We start from the raw sequence: 12,108 nt of genomic DNA on the forward strand, positions 1-12,108 counted from the left end.
AGTGTAGTTAGAAGTGATAACTAACTTCACAGTAAATGAAGTGTGATAATACAATCATATTATGGAATTCACTGAGCTTACCATGTTCCCCATCATCATGAAGCAGCTGGCTTGATAGAATGATGGAATGAACTTTAGAAGACTCAGTTACAGGATCAGTTAGGCGGCAGTACCTTGCAGGACAGGAGCAAAAGCTCTTCAGAGAATTACACATGCTCTAAATAAACATCCAGTATAAGGTGCTATTTCTCTCATAGTCAAGATGCACTGGTTAAAGAATCAAAGAATACAGATAGGAGTGGCACCATTTACTACCAATCCCACTGATTCACTGGCAAAATTTTTGCTTCCTGTTCCTAAAACCATATGCTCTGCTGGTCACAAAATCTTAGTCTCAATGAGAGGAATGCTTCTACCAGGAAACTCAACAGTGATTTCATTGAACTAAAAGTTAAGACTGCCACTCAGTCACCTTAGGCTTCACATGCTTCTGAATCAACAGGAAAAGAAGGTTGTTATTACACTCACTGGGGCAATGGGGCAATCGATCCTGATTACCAAAGGGAAATTGGGCTGCTCCCACAAAATAGAGGTAAGGAAGAATATGGCTAGAATACAGAAAATCCCTCAGGGGATCAGTTAGTACTATCATGTCCTGTGATTAATGCCAATGGAAAATTACAACAACCCACTTCAGGAAGGACTTCTAATGGCTTCAGAAATAAACATTTAGGTTAGCCAACCAGCCAAACACAACTACTTGAAATTCTTGCTGAGGACAAAGGGGGATATGGAATGGGTAATAGAAAAAGATAGTTTAAAATATCAGCTAAAACCCTGTTACCACTATTGAAACAATTCCTGTAATAGTTGAGTATTTTTATATGTAAATAGTTTTATTCCCTCTCTTATTCCCTATTATCTCATATAAAATATGCTAATATTAGTTAACTTTATATCATAATATTTAAGTTATAGAATATCAAGTAGAAAAGTGAAGTTTACTCAAGGATTTTGCATTCTTTTTTTAAAAAAAACCATTTATTTGGCTTCATCGGGTCTTAACTGCGGTACACAAGATCTTCTTTGCCTCGTGTGGGCTCAGTAGTTGTGGCATATAGGCTTTCTAGTTGCAGCGTGCAGGCTTGGTTGCCTCAGGCATGTGGGATCTTAGTTTTCCTACCAGGGATCAAACTGAAGTTCCCTGCAAGATGGGTTCTTAACCAACCACCAGGAAGTCCCAGAGTTAGCATTTTTATCTAGGGAAATGGTTGGTGAATTTTAACGTGTATTCAGGTTAGGTGAATCATATTAAGCAGAGCTATGACCTTGTTATTGTTTCGGAGATTAAGTGTCATTTAAGGAGATGTGTGGAGAAGGCAATGGCCACCCACTCCAGTGTTCTTACCTGGAGAATCCCAGGGACGGGGAAGCCTGGTGGGCTGCCGTCTATGGGGTTGCACAGAGTCGGACACGACTGAAGCGACTTAGCAGCAGCAGCAACAGCAAGGAGAAGTGTATGGGTGCCAAGTTGACAAAGGGTGGATCATATCAGTTTGTGTCAACTTGTTTAGGCTATGTGTGCATGCTAAGTTGCTTCAGTTGTGTACAACGCTTTGTGACCCTATGGACTGTAACCAGCCAGGCTCCTCTGTGCATGAGATTTCCCAAGCAAGAATACTGGAGTGGGTTGCCATGCCTTCCTCCAGGGGATCTTCCCAACCCAGAGATCAAATTCAAGTCTCCTGTGCAGGCAGATTCTTTACTGCTTGAGCCATCAGGGAAAGCCTGCCTAGCTTATAGTACCCAGTTATTCAATCAAATACCAATCTAGGTATTCCTGTAAAGGTATTTGGTAGATGTCATTAATATCAACAATCAGTTGACTTTAGGGAGATTATCTCCAATACTTTGTGTGGGCCTAATCCCCACTGGTAGCTTCCCTGTGTGCATATGTGCTAAGTGCTTCGTCCTGCCTGACTCTTTGCAACCCTATGGACTGTAGCCCACCAGGCTCCTTTCCTGAAAAAGAAGAAATTTCGTTTATGGACTGCAGTCTCAGCTTCTGTCTAAGAGTTTTCAGCCTGCCTTTCCTAATAGCCTGCCTATACATCTGAACTTGCCTAGTAAGCTTCCCCAGTGGCTGACTAGCCAATATCATTGATATTATATGATAATATGCTATATTTTGTATATAATACATATAATAATAGAGAGAGGTTTATTGTAAAGCATAGGCTTATAAGTATATAGGTATCTTTACACCTGTCCATGTATCTATCATTAATATTAGATGATAATATGCTATATTTTGTATATAATACATATAATAATAGAGAGAGAGGTTTATTGTAAAGCATAGGCTTATAAATAAGTATATAGGTATCTTTACACCTATCCATGTATCTATCTCCTACTGATGTTGCTTCTCTGTTGGAATCCTGTTACAGTATCTTTTAAAGAGACTTTCTCTTTGATATTAATCTAAAGCAAATGATCTGAGACAATTTTTTGTTTGCTTTTTCTGTGAGTTTGCTTCATAATGTTGTAAAGAGGTAACAGTTTATTAAAGTGCAGGGCCACTGTTTCAAAACAAAGCAGGGCTACCAGGAAAAGATAAGGGCTATTAAATTCCTTTTTTTTCAGTTTCTTTTATTCCTGGGAAGCCAGGAAAACATCATTGATTTATAGGCAAAATTCTTTTAAAACATCTCGAAATTATTTCTCTAATTCCTTGAAGAAACAGGTTTCTTTTATAGATGTCTTTTTATTTATGGCTGTGCTGGGTCTTCGTTGCTGTGCCCAGGCTTTCTCTAGTTTCAGAGAGTAGGGGCTACTCTTTGTTGTGGTGCATGGGCTTCTCACTGCAGTGGCTTTTCACGCTGTAGGGCACAGGCTCTAGGCGTGCGGGCTCAGAGGTTTCAGTTCTCAGGCTTAGTTGCCCTGTGGCAAGTGGAATCTTCCCGGACCAGGGATCAAACCTGTGTCCCCTGCATTGGCAGGCAGATTTGTAACCATTGAACCACCAAGGAAGCCCTATAGATATTTTTTAAATATCAGGAATAACATAAAACCCCATGCCTATAGTCACTTAAAATCCTACTCTTCTTAAGTTGTAAAAAAAGGCATGAAAGATTCTTTCAGCTTTCTCCAATACACTCTCCACTGATAATCACTGTTTTTGTATGAATTCTTTAAAAATTTTAATATGCTTATATATACACATACCATTTGTTAAATAAAATAAATTTAAAAACTATAAACATCTAAAAGCCTTATCATGAATAATTTCCCCAGGTATATAAGTATATACCTAACTCATTACTCTTTGAAAGTTAGTCGTATCTATTGTAAGGATATACCATAAATTGGTTAACCATTTCCATATTGATAGATTCAACCTCTTTTATTCATCTTTGTATCACTGATCCCAAGCACAATATCCACTGCATAATGGGCTCAGAGAAAATAGAGGAAGAGGAATGAATATGTGTCTGTTTTCTGACAGCAGTGATCTTGTGCTGGAGAGTATAAAACTGAACAAACAAGTCCCATCCAAAACTGTCCAGTGTTGCTGCAAAATTACTCTAACTCAGCTCTTCCACCGTGACTATGACCTCCAACTTCATAAAAGCCTTGGAGAAATTAACTCTGTCTCAAAAGGATCACACATTTTTTCCCCTTTATTATTGAAACATAACTCCCTCTCAAACACAACACAGCAGGAGATATTAAATTAATGTAATACAAAAACAAGGATCGAGTTATGACGATGCCACATGGCAGACTCTGAAACGACCAACAGTGGAAGAGGGTCTGTATGAACTTTACTTTCATACATTGCCCTTTTTGAATAAAATTAAAAGACGCTTACTCCTTGGAAGGAAAGTTATGACCAACCTAGATAGCAAATTCAAAAGCAGAGACATTACTTTGCCAACAAAGGTCTATCTAGTCAAGGCTATGGTTTTTCCTGTGGTCATGTATGGATGTGAGAGTTGGACTGCGAAGAAGCCTGAGTGTCGAAGAATTGATGCTTTTGAACTGTGGTGTTGGAGAAGACTCTTGAGAGTCCCTTGGACTGCAAGGAGATCCAACCAGTCCATTCTGAAGGAGATCAGCCCTGGGATTTCTTTGGAAGGAATGATGCTAAAGCTGAAACTCCAGTACTTTGGCCACCTCATGCGAAGAGGTGACTCATTGGAAAAGACTCTGATGCTGGGAGGGATTGGGGGCAGGAGGAGAAGGGGATGACAGAGGTTGAGATGGCTGGATGGCATCACTGACTCCATGGATCTGAGTCTGAGTGAACTCCGGGAGTTGGTGATGGACAGGGAGGCCTGGCGTGCTGCGATTCATGAGGTCACAAAGAGTTGGACACAACTGAGCGACTGAACTGAACTGAACTGAATGTCCCTTATTTCTCATTCAAAAAGCAAGTAAGAAAGACAGCCATGCTTTCTTTTAAAACCTTTTTGAAAAAGGAAATACTGCTACCATGGTACTTTTCTTAATTTAGCCAGTGCTGTGTGTTTCCCCTGGGCTAGGATCCTCTGTGCAGAACTTCTAACCTTCCCTGCCTGTTGGATCAAAGTGAAGAGCCTGAAAACACACTTATGCCTGGTTCCACTCCTCGGGGATTCTGTCGATTTACTTGTCGTGGGGCATGTCCTGAGCCCTGGACATTTTTAAAAGCCCCCAGAAGTGCAGCCAAAGTCAAGAGGCAATCTTCTACAAAAGGAGAAGCCACAGTGATGCCATTAGTCCTCACAGGATTCCCTATTCCATCACTAGTACAAGAAAAGGAAGGGAGAAGGTACATGGAGTTTCAGACTAAGGGGACTGCAGAGGCATGAGGGAGAAGAAAAATGAATGTGCACCGCATGGGGGAGCAGGGTGAAACAACACAGGCACACTCACAGCACAGCTTCCCAGCAATCCTGGCCTGCGGCTCTCAGATGGAGAGACTGACTGAACTCGAGGACAATCTTTTCTCCTTCTCCCTCTCTCTGGAGAATGAAAACGAGATATCTTTATTATCTGAGTTCAGTTCAGTTCAGTCGCTCAGTCGTGTCCGACTCTTTGCAACCCCATGAATCACAGCACGCCAGGCCTCCCTGTCCATCACCAACTCCCGGAGTTCACTCAGACTCACATCCATGGAGTCAGTGATGCCATCCAGCCATCTCAACCTCTGTCATCCCCTTCTCCTCCTGCCCCCAATCCCTCCCAGCATCAGAGTCTTTTCCAATGAGTCAACTCTTCTCATGAGGTGGCCAACGTACTGGAGTTTCAGCCTTAGCATCATTCCTTCCAAAGAAATCCCAGGGCTGATCTCCTTCAGAATGGACTGGTTGGATCTCCTTGCAGTCCAAGGGACTCTCAAGAGTCTTCTCCAACACCACAGTTCAAAAGCATCGATTCTTTGGTGCTCAGGCTTCTTCACAGTCCAACTCTCATACCCATACATGACCACAGGAAAAACCATAGCCTTGACTAGCCGGACCTTTGTTGGCAAGGCTCCTATAATAAGATTCCATTGACCAGAAGGCTTCAACAATGGAAATGTAAGGTTTATAGTTCTGGAGACACGTCCAAGAGCAGGGAATACTGGCAAATTCAGTGTCTAGGGAGAGTTTCTTGTGTTCTCACATGACTGTGAGTGAGTTCCGGTCTCTTTTTCTTCTTAAAAAGGCACTCTAAGCCAACCATGGAGGCCACACCCTTAGGAAAGTGAAAAATCAAAGTGTTAGTCATCAGTCATGTCTGACTCTGAGAATCAATGGATTGTAGCCCGCCAGGCTCCTCTGTCCATGGGATTCTCCAGGAAAGAAGACTGGAGTGAGTTGCCATGCTCTCCTCAAGGGGATCTTCCTGACCCAGGGATCTAACCTGAGTCTCCCACATTGCAGGCTGATTCTTTACCATCTCAGCCACCAGGGAAGCCCTGGGTCCTGGCAAGTTCAGTGTCTACGGAGAGCTGTCTTCCTTATTTGCAGACAGCCACCTTCTTGTATTCTCACAGAGTGAGAGTAAGCTCTAGTCTCTTTCTCTTCTTAAAAAGGCACTCTAAGCCAATCATAAACTTTATCTAAACCTACACCTCCTAATATCATTGCATTGGTGGTTAGGGCATCACTGTATGAATGGGGGAGACAGACAAACCTGCAGTCCATACTGATCATGAGCTCACTATTTCAAAGATATTGGCATTGTGACCATCCTAGAGGTCTGCCATTCAGATCTTCCTTCAAGATAGAAACTGCTTGGAAGAGTTGGAGTTTGCTGATTCCCACTAGTTAATGTTGGGATCCCCAGCAGTGGGGATCCCCCACTCTGAGACTATGGTCCTCCTAGGCTTCTTGTAGCTAATGACACAGGAGAGGTACCAAAACCAGCCCATGACAGGACTCTGCTAATGGCAAATATTTGTTCTGGGACTCCCTGAGACCTTCTCAGAGCTGTGGTAAAGTCTGAGCTTTTTAATGCCTAATCCTCCTTCCTTTCCCTTCTTCTCTCACAGGACTCAGATGGTTATCACTGTCTTTGCTTCCTCCTGCTCCTTCACCCCTTCAGCTTTTATAAGCATTTCCTCCAGCAAATTTCTTGCACCCTTAATACTTCGTTGGCATCTGCTTCTCAGAGGATCCACCCACATTGACACAAGACGAGACCTCAAAGAGGATCTGTGTGCTGTGTGCTAAGTTGCTCAGCCATGTCTGACTGTTTGCGTCCCCATTGACTGTATCCTGCCAGGCTCCTCTGTCCATAGGATTCTCCAGGCAAGAATATGAGAGTGGGTTTCCATGCCCTCTAGGTTCATTAAATACTTCTTAATTTGGAAATCTGAGATTTCAGATGATTTTCTGAATGTCACAAGACTCCTATTCAGTAGACCAGGATTAGTGATAGGTTTTACAACCCACAATCAAATGCTTTTGCTACCAAAATAGGAGATTCAAAGTAAAGGTGCTGAAAATAATAAAAATAAAATTGCAACAATTAATACTAAGAACACTGAAAGATTCACAGGATAGTCTAACAAGGAATGCTCACAAAATAGAACAGGCAAAGCAAACACAGTGGCAGGAGCTGGAAAGCAAAGAAAAACATTGGGAACACCCACAACATCCAAGCACAGTTTCAGGTTCTCTCTCAGTCGCATTTGGAAATGAGGACTATCTGCCACCAGAGTATGTGAGGTGTCTTATCTCAGAGAATACAGTGGGTTAAACAGTACCTCCTCATCCCTCCTCCACTCAACAATTCATGCCCACCTGGAATCTCTGAATGTCACCTTATTTGGAAGTAGGGTCTTTGCAGATGCAATTAAAGGTAAAGATTGAGATATGATCATACTGGGTTAGCATGCATGCTAAGTTGCTTTAGTTGTGTTCGACTCTTTACAACCCTATGGACTGTAGCCTGCTAGGTTCCTCTATCCATGGGATTCTCCAGGCAAGAATACTGGAGTGGGTTGCCATGCCCACGTCCAGGGGGATCCTTCCAACCCAGGGATCAAACCTGCGTCTCTTATGTCTCCTGCATTGGTGCTACCACTAGTGCCACCTGGGAAGCCCATGCTGGGTTAGAGTGGGCCCTAAATCCAATTAAAATGTCTTTATAAGAGACAGTAAAAGACAGAGGAAAATAGGCTGGAGTGATGATGCATATACGAGTCAAGGAATGCCAGGAACCACCAGAAGCTGGAAGAGGAAAGGAAGAAGTCTCCCCGTGAGCTTTTGGAAAGGGTGTGGCCCTGCCAGGACCTTGATTTTGAACTTCAGAATTGTGAGTAGAGAAATTTCTGTTGCTCTAAGCCAGCAAGTTTGTGGTAATTTGTTATAGAAGCCCTGCTGCTGCTGCTAAGTCGCTTCAGTCATGTCCAACTCCATGCGACCCCATAGACGGCAGCCTACCAGGCTTCCCCGTCCCTGGGATTCTCCAGGCAAGAACACTGGAGTGGGTTGCCGTTTCCTTCTCCAATGCATGAAAGTGAAAAGTGAAAGTGAAGTCGTTCAGTCGTGTCCGACTCTAACGACCCCATGGACTGCAGCCTACCAGGCTCCTCCGTTCATGGGATTTTCTAGGCAAAAATACTGGAGTGGGGTGCCATTGCCTTCTCCAGTAGAAGCCCTAGGAAATTAATATGCTAAGGCACAAGTTTACTAAGGGGTCACCGAGCCAAAAGCAGACTATATATAAATATAAAATATAAAAAGGAAAGACTATCAGTGTATATCTTGTCAGCAAACAAGATAGAAAAACTGGTACAGGATACCCCAGGAGAGTTTTAGACTTTAATACATTCCATTACACACCATTAGGTAGCATATTCTGTTCCCATGCTGATCAAGAGTGAGTACCATGGTTCCATGTGGCCTGAGAGAGAAGCACAGAGCTCCCACAGAACAGCTGCAAGCTAAACTGTCCTTACTCAATTACAAAGCCAGAGAATTAGTCTAGGCTCCTGTGGTGAGAATGTAAAGAATCAACTAGCCTCAACCTGTCAGCCATCCAGATGCTTTGAGGTCACTGAGTATAATTTCTTCTCATCCTTAATTTCCTCAGTTATAGAATGAGGTTAGATTAAATCAACTTCCAGTGCTGGCATCCTCTAATTAAGGACCTGTGTGTATGGATGTATGGGTCAAGCAGACCTCCTTATTTGGGGGAGGATGGTTTAACACTTATGTTGGTCTTAGGATGAGGAGAGTAGCTATCTTTTGACAAATTTTTAGTTAATTCTTGTATCAGGGTTCACAAGACCATCCTTAGGCTTGGTGATTTACTAGAAGGATTTGCAGAACTCAAAGGATGTTACACTCATGGTTACAATGTATTACAGCAAAAGGATGCAGATTGAAATCAATAAAGGGAAAAGGTATATGGAGTGAAGTCCAAGAGAAATCGGGCATTGCTTCCAGGTGTCCCTTTTCAGTGGAGTCATATAGTGAAGTGAAAGTTACTTAGTCATGTCTGAATCTTTGCGACCCCATGGACTATATGGTCCATGGAATTCTCCAGGCCAGAGTATTGGAATGGGTTAGCTGTTCCCTTCCCCAGGGGATCTTCCCAACCCAGGGATCGAACCCAGGTCTCCTGCACTGTAGGTGGATTTTTTTACCAGCTGAGCCACAAGGGAAACCCAGAGTCATTTAGGGACACACTAAATTCTTCCAACAACACAGGTGAAGTGCTATCAACCAGGGAAGCTCACTTGAGCCTTGGCGTGCTAGACTTTTATTGGGACTCAGTCATGTATGCATGTAGTGCTTGTGTGACTGACCTCAGCTACTCACATTTCAACCTCTTCCATCCCAGAACAAAAACAGGCATTCACCATAAATCATCACGTTGTTCGGATAAATTTCACTCATCAAACTGGTACAGCAGGCCAAAAGACCTCAGGCATATGAAAACACTCTTATCAGGGAGAATGTGCCAAGACTCAGATTTGTACTTCAGCCTGTGTTTGAGATTCTGTAGCATCCATATAATAAAGTAGCGCAAGTACATATCTTTTACCTGCACCCAAAGTCTTGTCAGATACCTTAATCTTAGTCATTTGCTGATGTCTTGCAACACTAAAATATCCAGATTATGCTGATTTTAAAGTTGAAATCTTAATTTAATAGTTGAAAACATAAGCTAGAGGCATTTTTCTGATTTGTAGATCAGGTACACAGGTATATCATCTGTTTAGTCTCTTAAGAATATTATATCAGACCTATAAAATGTAAGATTTTTTCCCTGGTTTCATTTTGTCTTTGATGAAGCCAGGATTATACTGTAATTCTGTTCTACAACTTAGCTTTCATTTAAAACTATATCATGGACATCTTGGTTTTTAAGGCTTCCATTATCTACCTCATTATTTTTATGGGATAAATATAATTAACCAAACCAAACAAAATATACTTAATCAATCCTCCATTGTAATCATTTAGGTTGTTTTCTGCTTTTAACTATTAAAACAGTTCTCAAATTAATATCTCTGAAAATGTGTGGAGTGACAGAATTTGATTCTATGCAACACGCAGGATTTTTTGTTACTATTTTTTGACAATAATGGAAGCAACTCTGATTGCTAGGCGGTGAAGCCACCCCTTCTCTTAGTTGTGCTTTAAAGGAAATATTCAGTATTATATATGCTAGAGAATTTCATATCCAGGATCTTATGTAATCCTCACAAGAACTATATGTAGTTAATGGTTATTCCTAGTTTTAAAATTCTAATATTTTTCTAATTAGAAAAATGATACATACTTATAAGGAATTTGGAACATGTTGGAGGGGCTTTCCTAGTAGTTCAGTGGTTAAGAATCTACCTTGCGATGCAGGGGGCACCAGTTTGATCCCTGGTCCAGGAAGATTTCACATGCCACAGGTCAACTAAGCCCGTGCACCTCAACTATTGAGGTCCATCCATGCGTACCCAGAGCCTGTGCTCTGCAACAAGAGAAGCCACCACAAGGAGAAGCCCACATACTGCGACTAGAGAAAGCCTCTGTGCAGCAACACTCAGCATAGCCAAAAATTACATGTTTTTAAAAAGAACACATAGAAATCCTTAAAGAAAATTAACACCACCTATAATTTAGCTGTTCTAAGAAAATCTCTGTCAATATTCCAGTGAATCTCCATGTCTTCTTTCTGTGCAGTATTTCATATAGTTGAAATTCAGCTTTATACACTTCTGTATCCTGCTCATTTTTAGGGATTGAACTCGTGCCCCCTGAATTGGAAGTGCAGAGTTTTAACCACTGGACTGCCAGGGAAGTCCCTTGTATCCTGCTTTTTAATTTAAGATTATAATATTTCTTATGTCACTCCTCTTGATAACCATTTTTAAATGCTACATAATATTCCATTATGTTTCTGTACCATATGTTACCGGTCTTTTAGTTTGCTTCCATTATTTCCCACTATAACATGTTATTTGCTTTGAAGGATATCTTTCATGTATAGAGATTTTTCCGTGTTTTATATTATTTAGGAGAGAGCCCTAGAAGTGAAATTAGGAGATAAAAGCTCTTATTGCATACTGCTGAACTGAAGGTTTCATTAGTCACTCATTGAATTGTTCCTACCAAGCCTTTAAGATAATCAGTCAGGCTTTTCCCGGCCGTGAGCCCTCGGAGGAGGCCTTTCGGCAGCAGCCATGGTGCCCAGCCGGAATGGCATGATCCTGAAGCCCCACTTCCACAAGGACTGGCAGCGGCGCCTGGCCACGTGGTTCAACCAGCCAGCTGGCAAGATCCATAGACGCAAGACCCAGCAGGCCAAGGCGCGCTGCATTGCCCCGCGCCCCACGTCCAGTCCTCTCCGGCCGGTGGTGAGATGCCCGACATTCAGGTACCACACGAAGGTTTGTGCCAGCAGGGGCTTCAGCCTGGAGGAGCTTAGGGTGGCCGGCATCCACAAGAAGGTGGCCCGGACCATTGGGATCTCAGTGGACCCGAGGCGGTGGAACAAGTGCACGGAGTCCCTGCAGGCCAACATGCAGCGGCTCAAGGAGTACCGCTCCAAGCTTATCCTGTTCCCCAGGAAGCCCTCGGCCTCCAAGAAGGGAGACAGCTCTGCTGAAGAGCTCAAACTGGCCACTCATCTGACCGGACCTGTTATGCCCATACGGAAAGTCTATAAGAAGGAGAAAGCCAGAGTCATCACAGAGGAGGAGAACTTTAAGACATTTGCCAGTCTCCGCATGGCCCGCGCCAACACCCGGCTCTTTGGCATCCAGGCAAAAAGGGCCAAGGAAGCTGCAGAACAGGATGTTGAAAAGAAAAAATAAAGTGCTGTTGGCAACTTGTGATAAACTTGCAGTGTCCATGTGACCTTGGTTGTGTAAGGAGCCAGGGCCTGGGGGTGGGGGGGTGGGGGGGTGGGGACCTCTTCCAGGGGTACCTGGGGTGTGTCTGACCTTTGTTGCAACAGAGCTGTGGGGGAAGCAGCTTTGGGACGGGGGAGGCTTGTGCTTAGTAAGTGTTCTTGTCTGGACCCTCCAGCCCAGGGGGTGCTGTGTGTTCCTGTTACTGACTATTAAAATACTATTTTCACATCTTAAAAAAAAAAGAAAAAAAAATATAGTCAGGAAGGAGTATG

General features: G+C 42.8%; 1 pseudogene; it reads left to right on the forward strand.

The window, feature by feature from the left end:
* Positions 1-11,114: 11,114 nt before the first annotated feature.
* LOC615401 (60S ribosomal protein L13 pseudogene) lies at positions 11,115-11,822 on the forward strand (annotated as a pseudogene).
* Positions 11,823-12,108: the final 286 nt, after the last annotated feature.

The sequence above is a fragment of the Bos taurus genome, chromosome 2 (assembly GCF_002263795.3).
Source record: "Bos taurus isolate L1 Dominette 01449 registration number 42190680 breed Hereford chromosome 2, ARS-UCD2.0, whole genome shotgun sequence".
Taxonomy (NCBI): domain Eukaryota; kingdom Metazoa; phylum Chordata; class Mammalia; order Artiodactyla; family Bovidae; genus Bos; species Bos taurus.